This window comes from Lygodium microphyllum, chromosome 8, assembly GCF_053477565.2.
Source record: "Lygodium microphyllum isolate KBCC chromosome 8, Lygodium_microphyllum_v1.1.10, whole genome shotgun sequence".
NCBI lineage: Eukaryota > Viridiplantae > Streptophyta > Polypodiopsida > Schizaeales > Lygodiaceae > Lygodium > Lygodium microphyllum.
Genome location: NC_141142.1, coordinates 138,051,714 through 138,065,196, shown reverse-complemented (window position 1 = coordinate 138,065,196; position 13,483 = coordinate 138,051,714).

Below are 13,483 nucleotides of genomic sequence, written 5' to 3'. Positions count from 1 at the left end.
GTGAGTGGGGCGCCGAGAAATTGCTTGCCGCACTCACATTGGACTCTGCACTTGAAGTACACTTAAGGAAACTGAAGACCTGATTGGGCACAAGTGCACGAGGACAACACACAAGCGTAGAGGAGAACCAAGCGAGGAGCGCCAACAACAAGGACCTGCCACGACTAGTCAACCTGATCAACAGCGCAGTAAGGTGCAAGAATTCGACCATGGCGGAGGAGGGCTCAGACCATCGGTTTACCGAGGAGCTCGACGTGAGCGCATTCCCAGATGCTATACAGCAGATGGTGAGCAGTTACGATGCACATGCCCGGTGCGAGCACCATGGCAGAACGGCAGATGCAATCATTGCAGACCTAGAGGAGGAGAGAAGGCTAGCCCGCAAGGCATTGCAAGGCTTAGTCGAGTATAATAGGGATCAACAAGCCAGGAGCCTGAGGCAAAGCATGGAGCTGCATGAGATACATCGAGTGCTAAACTTGGCTGGCCGAAACCGTACGGACCAGGAAAGAGCACTTGAGGGAGACCTGACGCTGAGCGAGCTCCTCATGAAACGGCTGCTCGATAATACCGCAGTAGAGCAGAGTGCCACTGCACTAGCAACGTCGCTACTTGCAGGATTAGGAGCAAACCAGGGCTCAAAGAGTCAGGCCAAAATACCTATTGTCGCCAAGCAACTCGACAAGTACCAGCCACATGATGATCCGTATAGCTTTGTCGAGCAGTTTGAGCAAGTCTGCGAGGCCAATGGCCTCAACGAGACCAGACTCAACGTTCACAAGCATTCGGACTTTGCTTGAGCGATAAAGGTAGGACATGGTATACAAGCCTGGATGCCATGGAACGGGCCAACTTCAATAACCTCAAGGATCTTTTTGTCAAGAGGTTTGCCTAGCCCGGATACTCCGACAACCTGCTAGTACGCCTAATGAACGTCAAGCAGAAGGAGAAGGAGGGCATCCGCGACTATGTGACCCACGTGAGGAGCCTTTTTAAAAGAATCCCTTTAGGCGAGCGACCGAATGACAGGGCAGTATCGACTGTATTCATCAGCGGAATTCGAGATGAGGAGTTGTATAAGGCACTGGCAGGCAACTCCAACTTGCAGCACGACGCGGTGGCTAGGGTTTTTAAGGAAGCCATTAGAGTCAATGACCAGCTGAAAGAGCGGAGCTCCAGGAGCTCAAACCTAAAAGAAACCAACCCGCGGAGCTTAGAGAGAACGCCAGCCTCTAGTGAGCGGTCGAACCCATCACCCCAAGATAAGGGGAAGGCCACCGAGACAGACCAAGGCCTGGCAGAGGTCAGGATGGAATTAACCAAGATACAGGACATGCTGAGACGACCAACGCGGCCACACATCCAATACGTGTACTGTGGAGGGAACCACTTGCCGGCTGAATGTCAAGATCCTAGGTCAAGACCTTGCGCTAACTGCGGGAGGTTCGGCCACGATGCCGCACAATGCAGGCTACCAAGAAGGTTTCCATACTCGCAACCCTACGGCCAGCCTTATCTAGCTAACAGGCCACAGCCATTCTTTGGAAGGGGAGCCCCATTGGCTCTACCCGCGCCTAACGATATGAAACCCACCATCCCTAGAATGGACATAAACCCCACCGGCATTCCTAGACCGCCTAGTCCTTATGTGACCCACCCACCGAGCGACGCTCCAATTCATTATGTGGAGGAGCCAAACGATGAAGAAACCTACATTTACCCTTACGTCTCGCATGACGATGAGGGTAATGTGGTCCTCATGGACTATTGACCCGTGCCGGTGATGGCGTTGGGAAGAGGATGGGGTAGAGGCCTAGGAGGGCAGCCACAGGATCCAGTCACTTGTTGGACTTGCGGACACCCCGGTCATGTCTCATCGCGCTGCCCTGAAAGAGAGCAACAAAACAGAGACAAGGCGGATCAAGGGTGCGCAGAGTGCAAAATCACCCATCTTTTCGTTGATTGCCCAAAGCGGAAGCCATCCTCTAGCGCAGCTAATTTGCCATCCGTCCCATTAGGACTGTTTGGTGTCGAAAACCCCGACGGGGAGGCCACACCTATTCCCTTGCGAGTCATGACCCAAGCCCAAACCAAGCAGGCCGGCTTCAGACGTGGAGGCAGAGACTTCAGCCCCTAAGACAGCTGAAAAGGGAAGCGCTAGGATAGGGAAATACCCGCACCCCAAGCGACAATTGGAGGCCATAGAAAAGGTGAAGGAATGGGTGAGGGAGGCTCAACAGCACCTCAAAGATGCGGAACTCGTCACGGAGGACGAGATCGATGATCTCTCCAGCATAAGCACGCCAAGGTCACCACCTCCAACTAGGTCGGCGGAGGCTACTGTGCCACAAACAGTGCCACTAAGACCAAGCTCGGACGCAACAGAGCCGCAGATCAGCCGTGGCCGTTGGCCCAGACAGCCTAGCTTAAAGGAGGAACAAGCACTTAGCAATCTCTTGACCACACTAGTGACCACCCTCGTAACATTTGACCTGGGAGATCTGCTTAAGCAACACCCTGCCCTATGGCGGGACCTTAAGCAGTGGGTTGAGGGCTCGCAAGACCAGGTCACAATAGACCCGCAAGACCAAGATGCAGAAACACAATTGCCCAGCCTCACGCTGCACTTTGTACCTAGATCCTTGCACGTCAACGCCTTTTGGGAGGGCTCTGAGATGCACGCAGTCCTGCCGGTCCTAGCCCTGGGTGACTCAACAAGGAAGGGAATCGTAGACACGGGAACTGGGGTTAGCATACTTAGCCACGCGGTGCTGCAAACTTGGGGAAACCCGCCTGTTGAAGCTGCTAGGTTTAACGTTATGCTAGTAAATGGTATGAGAGTGAAACCATTCGGGGTCCTGAAAAATTGGCCAGTAAAGATCGCAGGAGTCCAGTTCTCCGTTGACTTTATAGTCATGAAGGGAGTGGACTACGATGTCCTATTAGGCCGACCTTGGATGCGCAACACTAGAGTCATCGAAGATTGGGGTAATGGGTTGATCTTCCTTGGCAATAGAACTAACGCCGTACGAATAGAAATGGACACTTGGAAAACCTCACCAGTCGACCTGGATGCCATCTCAGCTATGCTCAAAGGGAATACTCAGGTCAAGAAGCCCTATGAGTCCTTGACCAAGTATATCCACTACCCAGAGGATGAGCGGGATTGGATGCACGTCCTCGCTACAATTGACCTACCGTTCTCCGACCAGGAGGCATATGAGCAAGCCATCAAAACGGTCGGCACTGCAAACGGAACACTGCCTACACCACTCTACATGATGGCAGCAAGCCCCCACGAAGGGCTTGAGCCTGTTACCTTCCAAGTGCCTTCCAACAAAAGGGAACTCCAAGGAATACTGGAGTACTTAACAGACCAGCTAACAGGCAACGCAGCCGCCAACGTCAAGCCGCTCCAGGACCTCTTGGAGGAGTCTGAGTGGAAGTGGACCAGGGTGCACGAGCTAAACCTCAGGTATAATTGGGCCTTGGTCCCCGACCAACGAAACGACCCAGAGCAAGCCTGGGGAGATGATGAGCAGTCGAGCGATAAAGATTCCTATGACGAATACGAAGATTGCCAATCCTTCGATGATGAAAGTGAGGGTGAAGTGGATACCATAGAGTACGACACTGAAGGACGAGAAATTGAGCAGATACGGGCAGACACCAAGCCGCAGAGGAGACAGGCCCTTAGAATGGACCAAGGAGTCATGTGTACGAAATGTGATCGGGCTTGGTTGGAATGCATAGGAGCCATAGATCTTGAGCAAGCCGGCCTTGCCCCAACCAGGAACGACATCACTGCTTAGAACCGAATCGCCATCTGAACTGTGGCCACCAGGGGAGACCACCTCTACTAGTGAAAATGGGGGGTTTAACTCTGAATTGGAAGTTACTTTTGATAGCGACCCAGAAATCCCTAGGCCACCCATGACCAGACGCACTAAGGGGGACTTATCTGTCCACCTGAGGCGCAAACGGTTGCGGTAGGATGAGGCAAAGCGCCCCAAGGATGCACGATCAGAGGAGCAGAGAAAGCCGCAAGACCTCCCCAAACACTTCACTAAATTCAAAAAAGGGGATAAGGTAGTGGTTTTGCTAGGTGCCAAGCACCAAGGGCAAACAAGCGAACCAATCGAAGGGCCAGCCAAGGTCAAGGAGGTGAACCTAGCTCGGGGAGGGGAAGTACCCCGACCGGTGTTCATTGCCGAGGACTTGACTACGGAAGAGGAGTTTAGTCTTGTCACTCTTTTGCGGGAGTACATAGACGTATTTGCTTGGTCCTTAGATGAGCTACGAGGGGTAGATCCGAGTGTTGTGACTCACAACATACCCATGACGTCGGATGCAATGCCGGTCAAGCAGCGGCCTTACCCCATGAATCCAAAGCACGCTCATGCTGTCAAGGAGGAAATCGACAAGCTGATGAGAGCTGGATTCATTTACGAAATTGAGCACACAGACTGGGTGTCACCCATAGTGATTGTGATGAAGAAAAACGGCAAGATTCGAGTGTGCGTCAATTACAAGAAGGTGAACGCTGCTACAAAGAGAGACAATTACCCCTTGCCATACACCGAGCACATGCTGGAGAGGGTGGCAGGTAAGGAAGCCTACAGTTTCCTAGACGGCTTCTTGGGGTACAACCAGGTGAAAGTGTATCCTGCAGACAGGCACAAGACCGCCTTTGCCACTGAGTGGGGCATCTTTGCTTACGTAGTCATGCCTTTTGGGTTAACCAATGCCCCGCCACCTTCCAACGCCTTATGTGCACCATATTCAAGGACATGCTTCGTAAGGAGTTGGAGGTCTTTGTTGATGACCTGTGTGTCCATTCGACCTGGATTGAACATCTAGACAAACTCCGCACGGTCTTTGAACGATGTTGCTTATATCGCCTCTCCTTGAACCCCTTGAAATGTCAGTTTTGGGTAAAGCACGGATGCATCTTAGGACACGTGGTGTCAAAAAACGGCATTGCCACGGACTTCTCGAAGGTCAGGGTTATCATTGACCTTCCACCCCCAAGTAATTACAAGGGAGTTCAATGCTTCTTAGGTCACACAGGATACCATCGTCAGTTTGTACTGAACTACGTGCTGATCGCTAGGCCATTATACAAGCTACTAATCATCTTCGAGTGGACCGAAGCATGCCAACGGGTGTACGAACAATTGAAAAAGGCTCTAACGATGGCATCGATTCTGCGAGCCCCGGACTGGACCACTACCTTCCACGTACACATTGACGCCTCTAAATTCGTCGTAGGAGCAGTGTTGTGCCAACCGGGTGAGCATAACTTGGACTACCCAGTGAGCTTCGCTAGCAGGCAACTCACTAAGACAGAGATGAATTATTCAACAACGGAAAGAGAGGGACTAGCCCTGGTGTTTGCCGTGAAGAAATTTCGACACTATCTATTGGCCACACCTTTCATTTTCTTCGTGGACCATCAAGCCCTGCTCTACTTGGTAAACAAACCTTGCGCTACAGGACGCATAACTCGTTGGCTCCTCCTGCTCCTAGAGTTCGATTTCTCTGTGGTGGTACGAAAGGGAAAACAACATTACATGGCTGATCACATGTCCCGTATACCCATAGGAGAAGCAGTTGGACAAGGCATCATTGACGAGTTACCTGACGCCCACCTATTCCACCTGTCCAGAGAAAGAGACCTATTTAAGGCTGATCTGACGCCATACTGGGCAGATGACATAGTCCAAGTGCTCGAGCACGGACTACCTGAGCGACCTATAGAAAGGCATGACTTAGGCGTTTGATATTGAAGCTCCAGCCCTACCAGCTGATTGCAGGCCAACTCTATAGGTTGGGGCAAGACGGGTTGCTGCGAAGGTGTGTGTGTGAACATGAGATGCACGATGTGCTCTCAGAGGCGCACAGCGGCATTGCAGGGGGACACTTTAGCGGAGACACAACAGCACGGAAGGTGTTGCAATCCCAACTATGGTGGCCCACACTTTTCCGCGACACCAAGCGATTTGTTAAGCATTGTGACAAGTGCCAGCGGGCAAAAGTTCTGATTCGTAAGGATCAAATGGAGTTAACCCCAATTGTTGCTCGCCAACCTTCGAAAAATGGGAAATTGACTTCATAGGACTAATAAGCCCCGCAGCGCAGTACTCGCAAGCCAAGTACATTGTGGTGGCCACGGATTACCTCACGAAATGGGCAGAGGCAAGAGCAACATGAAAAAACGACGCTAGGACGACTACCAAGTTCTTATGGGAACAAGTGATCTCGCGCTTCGGTTGCCCCATCGAACTCATTAGCAACCAAGGCACACACTTCATCAACAAAATGATAGCACATCTCCTATCCACCTTTCTTATCATCCATCGCAAATCCTTGCCATACTATCCTCAGGCTAATGGCCAGGCAGAATCGACTAACAAGATTCTTATTAATGTCCTGACTAAGGTGGTCTCAGCCTCGAGAAGCGACTGGGACAACAAGTTGATGGCCGCCTTGTGGGCCTACCACACAGCTTTAAAACAGCCGCGGTCAAACCCCCTTTAGGCTAACCTATAGGATTGAAGCGATTCTACCGGTAGAATTCTTCGTCCCTAGCCTGAGGATAGCAGTCCAAGAACGATGGGAAGGGAAGGAAGCATGGACGCAACGCCTGACCGAGCTGGAACGCCTTTCAAAGACTCGTCTTTTGGCCACCCACGCGCTCATCTGCGAGAAGGCTCGACGAAAAATGTGGTTTGACAAGCATGTCAAGCAGCGAGACTTCGAACAAGGAGATCTTGTCCTGCTATACTCAGTGAAAGGACACAAGCAAAAAATGAAGTTCCGAGGACTAGGCCCCTTTAGAGTACGCATGATTGGTAAAACCGGGAATGTTGAGTTGGAAACACTTGATGGTGAAGGAGTGGGCTTTTTTAACGGCAGCCGCGTAAAGAAGTACTATCCTCCTCCCCATCCATTACATGAGCCACCCATGCTAGCAGCCCCGTTGAATGTCCGAATGGCAACTGTAACCGATCTTACGGATCAGGACGAAGAAGCAGTAGCACCGGTGTATCTACAAATCAGAGTCATAGCCAGCGCGGTGTATTCTTTCGATGCCTTGATTGATGAAGGGGCCGACTACAACATCTTGACACATGACCATTGGACACGCATTGGTCAACCAATGCTACAGCCCATTAATGCCAATCTCACCCCGTTTGGGGGTGCTGCCTATTCACTCCTAGGGAAGTGCAACGCACTTGTTTCTATCGAGACTGAAAGTTTCCCAGCCTTCTTCCATGTGTTGCCTAACACCAAGGAAGTCAGTAATGTGTCACTATTGGGTCGCACCTTCAAGAAGCTAATGCATTGTAGTGTGGATTACAACCTAAACCGCATTCATCTTGCCATCGGCGGCACTCGAATAGTAACGACCTTCAGCAAGGGCTGTCATGATTCCTCCACCATCACGACGCCGGCGGTAGAAACCCCCAAAACCACGCCCCAGACCCAGTCTAAACGTACGAAACCTGTGGCTTCATGCCACGCACTCGACCCAAAACCCAAATCCACCAAGAATGCCCACAAGGCCAACAAGCCCAGACTTATGTGGTTGCCAAAATGGCAGGAATCGCATTCAGCTACACCACCCAAACGGGACCCTAACCGCCAAAAACGTCAGCTGTTCCGGCCTAGGAGGTAGTATAGATGCTATTGCCATAGCCAAACGACCATGCTGCGATGGATTCGTAAGGATCTCCTGCGGACACAAGGATACTACGAGGGCAACCCCTGGATCTGGGTGCCTAAAAATGGCCAGCTAAAAAGCTCATCTACAAGTCATATCGCCCTAGAAAGGAAGGCTTGCATACGGAATAGCCAGCACATAATCAGCACACCATTACCAACAACGGCTAGTAAGCCTCAACTTGTCTATCGACCAAAGCAACCGCCATAAGTCTTAAACCTGCTTACTCCAGAGGGCTTGAAAAACCCTATGACTGCTCACTCAGAACCCAGCCCAACCCCCAGGCCCCCAAGGCTCCCTACAGCACCTCAATGTGTTTCTGCGAACAAAGCCCAACCTGTGACACCGATGAGGCAGTCACCACTATCCAGTCCAGTTGCACCAAGCCCATCAGCAGGTCTTAGACCCTCGTACGCTGTACGACCTTTCCTTTCCTTGGCTAACGACCTTGCCGCGACCTCTGGGGATGACTTAATAACCTGCATCAGGATATTGGATGACACTTTCACCACATTCGCTAGAAGCTATGAGCGGCTAGACCTAGGCCTCCTTGACAAAACCCTTGCTTCGGAGGTTCGTGCCTTACCCTGCACATGGGCGGAATACGAACTCATAACTACTAAATCCCCCAAGATAGCTGAAGAACTCGTATAGCAAACAATGAAATCTCAAGGGAGCAAGCGGCGCTCAGATGCCTAGTTCCTTCATATCGAAAGCCTCCCCGCTCTGTTCCTGAAAGCGAACTGCACGAGCTCATGCAGATGGCAAGCTCTCCCTCCACGTTCTTACAACAGTGGTTTGCTCTGCGAATCCAATGGAAGAAAAAAGGTTGCTGAATAATGACCAATGCTGAGCAACGCAAGGCAATTAAGACCATTGAATACGACCCCACTTATGCGGCACCCATCTCGTTTAGGGTTTTGGCCATCACCCGCAATCAGCACCTAGACGACCATGTGCTCGCCCACCCCTATATTGACCAACTCCTCACCAAAGAGGAATTACATGTCGCTAGCCGTCTTAATACGGAGGATCTCTTTCATGATGTCTTGACCTACATCTCCCAGGTCTCTGTCCAACCGGCTGCATCCAATGTCATGCGCAACTGGAATACAACCCACAATTCTATGCGTGGTTTCTTCACACGTAAATTCCTACCCCAACAGCACCAACGCCACCCTTTAACTCCCAATCCTAGGAAGGATTCTTCTCTCAGCTGGAAGACAGGTGGTACGTATGTACATGCAAAAACCCGATGAAAAGAAAAGTGGGAAATACGGTGGAGGGAATCAGATAGGAAATGAATAAAAAGGGGGGTATGGTAAAATAAAAAGAGTGAAAGGTATAAGCATTGGTGTGGAAAAAATGGCTTCCAAAAATTCAATTAAGAGTTTAAAAACAACAAAGCGCTATATGGAAAACATTAACGGAAGTTATGAATTGTGGCAGGAGCAGAAAATGTCGTAGCAAGACCGAGCCCATCGGCTCCCATTCACTGACGAAGAAAGGGAGCTATATTGCATCCAATTGGAAAACCGCGCCTTCGGCCAGCTGAAGTTCTGAACCATCCACAACATCGGAGTTGTGGTGGCAAAGGAGCAGGCAGCCACCAGAAGAGTGGTGGAACACTGCAACCTAACAAAATATATTGAAAAATTCTCGCAGGAGCCTGATCATTTCAAATGCGTGGAATTCCTCAGGACATATAATTCGGACCAGGAAGAGAGCACTGTAACAATAGGCCGAGGAGAGGGCGCAAAGAAGGTACCGGTCCGATTGGACCCAGTCCTGGTGGAAAAAGCTCTGGGATTGGCACCGAGAACCGAAAGGCGGCAAAAAAGGGATGTTTACGCCTTCTAAAAATGAAGAAGGAAGAGGTACTTACAAACGACGGCATAAGCATCCAAGACATCCCCGACACTGACGCCAGACTGCAGGTAAAATTGTTGCACGTGCTCTTCTCCAGCCAATGATACAACTCTTTAATGCATCGAATTAGTGTGCCCATGCTAGAGAATGTAGCGTCCCACACACTAGATGAGGTGGTCTGGAATGGCTACGTACGGAAGACTATCGATCAAGCGGCCAAAGCACTAGCCCTAGGAAGTGCACCAACAGGAGCAGACTCTCCTGCTTCTAAGGTAACGGAAAGGAAGAAAGCCTCCTCCAAGGCCTCTTTCATCAGCTCGGAGGAGTCTTAACTGCACTAATTCAGGAGGTAGTAAAAGCAGCACAAGAGTCAGAGGAGGGAGAAGGAGAAACGCCGGAGAAGTCGCCCCCTCGACAGGACAAAGACAAGTCCACCGACAGAACAGAAACAGAAGAAGAGGGGGAAGGACCAACTAGTAAGAGGGCGATCAGGACAACAAAGAAAAAGGCGGTGCAAAAGAAGAAAAAGGGTGATGAAGGCAGGAAGAAAGAGAGGGAGGACTTGGAAAGGGCAAAGAAGGAGTCCCTAAAAGAAGCAAAAGAGAGAGAGAGGATGAAAAAGCAGGAGGAGCAGAGGGAAAGAGAGGAGTTGCAGAAGGCCAAGGAAGCATCCAAACAAGAAGCTGAAGCAGAGAAAAGGAGAGAAAAAGAACAAAAAGGGAAAAAGCAGGAGGAGCAGAAGAAAAGACAGGAGGAAAGGAAGAGGAAAGTGGAGGAAGAAGAAGAGGAGTTGCGAAGGAAAGAGGAGGAGGACCTGGCGGAGGCCACACGACGGTCCATCGAACAACAGTGTCGGGCAGACGAACTAAGGAACCTAAGCCCATCCAGAGAGGAGGGGCCTGGATCCAGCACATAGGTGCCAGAATTCGTGCCACCCCCAGTCTCCGAAGGCAAAGGCAAGGCCCTGCTTCATCCAATCCCTACGCTCCTGGTACCTCCCACGGAACTCACCACCGTCACCCCCAGCATCCCCACTAGCACTGATGTGTCGAATTTCGTGGCGTGGATGCAATATTTTATCAACAAAGAAATGGACCAGGGGCAGAGCATGGAAACTACGGCCACAGGACAGAAAAGGCTAGCCGCAGATGCAGAGTCTAGGCAGGAACCCAAAAAGCAAAGAGTTGAAGCCTCCACCTCGCCTATTCACGCAACGATGATGCCACCGGCTAATTACGATGAATACGTCGCTGAGCTGCTCTCCCAGTTGGAGAGAGCGAAGGAGGAACGCAAAACAGCCGTGGCGGAGTTGGCAGCCGAGAAGGAAACCATGGCTGCTTTCCAGTTGGACAAGACAAGAATGGTGGCCTTGCAACAGCACGAAATTGTAGAGCTAAAACAGGAACTGAAGGCTAGGGATGAGAGAGAGGAACATTGGAGGCAGTTACTTGAGAATGAGATGCAAGAGTTAGTGACCATGCAAAGAGGGCACAAGCTTCTCATAGGGCAGTACGAGGAGCTTGCTGCAAAAGCTGCTAAGGTGGATGCACTCAGGAAAGAGCTGAATGCTAAAGACGAAGAAAGACAACGAGGCATGGAGGAGTAGGAGGAGGAGCTTAAACGCCTAACAGAGCAGCTGACCTATGAACGACAAGAACAAGAGAGGCTGGTCAGGGAACTCGAGGATTATGGACAGAAAATCATGATATTGACCTTGAGACAAGGGGAAGGCCTGGAAGTGATGAACAAGAGGGTAGAGGAGTGGGCCGCGCATAACGAGAAGAAGGTGAAGACACTGGCGTGCCGCCTTGCTTTAACAGAAAAAGAGAAAATCACTACAGAGAGCAAGGCAGAGGCCACCCAAGTGGCCTTCAGCGCTCAATAGAATATCTTCCTTAACACCATCTTGGACGTCACCCACACAACACAAGGAGAGTCGCTGGAAGCAGTACAGAGGAAGCTTGGCATGGCGAGAAGGGCTCTACACGCAGGACTGCAGATGCCACCACTGCCGGCGGAGGTGAGGCTGAGTCTGGGGGAACAATGGGAATACCTGATGAGAGCCGGCCTGACCCCCCAAGAAATAGATGCCCTAGGGTTCTAGGAAGAAGCAGTACTCGTAGAACGGTAGGGAGAAGAAGCCGAGCTAGAAATTGATGTGAATCGCTTCAGGGAAGATGTGGTCCCGCAACCCCCCTCGCCACAGACCCAAGATCCACCACAAGCAGACCTAGCTAAAGCCATCTCTAAAGAAAGGCGGAAAAAGCTGGTGGAAGAGGCCAGACAGAAGATGAAAGCCAAACCAGCCGTGCTACCATCCGCGCCTCTCCCTCCGTGCCCAGATGATCTCCCGGCGGGATTCCATGCAGAATTGGTGGTGTGGGAGGTGCAGGAACTAGCCAAGGAGCCACTCTCCTTCAGTTTCCTCCTACCCAACAGTTTGTGGAGGGTCCTGCCCCTCAAAGTGATGGACGAGGTGATCGCGGTCGGTGGCCGGTTGGGAAAAAGATGGCTGGAAGAGCGGGAAAAGACCCCAACTTCTTGGGGCACCGAACCGGGCGACTACTGGCACGATAAAGTTTTTGAAATCCCCTACACTATACAAAACTATAGGGACCAACCCCTGTGGAGGAGGCGAGAATGCGACATAAGCATGCTTGCTTGGATGGCTTTTTGTAATACCTTACCGTTCGAGCGGAATGACCCTACTTATATGGTGTACCCTCGAAGGGTAGGTGTAGATTTTGATGCCAACCTCCACAGGCGCTATGACTTCCCCGTCATTTATAACTCCACTGTAGCATCCTTCGACAACGCCCTTCTTTTCACCGCAGAAAGCCTAGATGAATCCATGATGCGCTTCCTTGCGGATTTTTCCTCATGCCCTGACCCCGCCTTCATAACCACCGGTAACTATCTTAGACTACTTAGGCTACTCCTTAAGCAGGACTCGACTCCACAAGAGCGTGGCATGCCTCCCCTATTCTTCGACCCTAATGCTATAGATAATTGTGCCATGTCTCGTCTCATGATGAGGGCTACTCTCCTCCCTTCTTTTTGCCTAGCCCTCCTAGAGGACATGAACGACAGCCAGTTTACTAGATGCAACCATCCCTTTCTCTCCACTACCTCCCTACATGTCTGCATGAATCTAAAGGATTACATGCAGAGTCGCCAATTTTTGAGCAAGTCTCTCCGCCCACCTTCCCCTCCTCATTCCGACTAAGATACTTGGGCCTATGTCTCATTCCAAAAAAAAAAAAAAAAAAGCACCTAGGGATCTCCCTAGCCCCCTCCCCCCTCTTCACGCCTAGGGCATATCAAGGGCAGGACTTTTAGACATGTCACCCTAAGGCTCGCACCGCACCACCAACAAAGCACAAGCTGGGTCCTCAAGTGTGGGACGTTACTAAGGGCTTGCCCAAGGTTAGACCCATCTCCCAGTTTCACTACCACAAGCACAACACCCTACACGACAAGCAGCACACCCCTTAGGGAGGGCATAATCTTTTTTGCAGGTTTTATCGACTCTCAAAGGCTGGCTACCCGCAGAAGACTGTCACCCTGGCACCCCTTAAAGACCCAAAGCGCGCCGACCTCTAGCCACCCGCCTGGTGCTGATGGCCACTATGATCGAACCAGCTCAAAGTCCACCATTGGCATAGATCTTGGATATATCTCGTCCAACATCCATGCCCTACCCTCAAGATCCACGGATAGCTTATTGGTTCCACCGGCCCGAGCACTTTTAGATCCAAGGCACATATCTTCAATCACAGCCCCACGGGGATCAAGCCAAACCGAGTTCAAGGGGTGTTTACCAGAATAATATCCCCCACACCATCATTGCATTGCTTCAAGCGCTTCTCCGACTCATAAGACGACCAG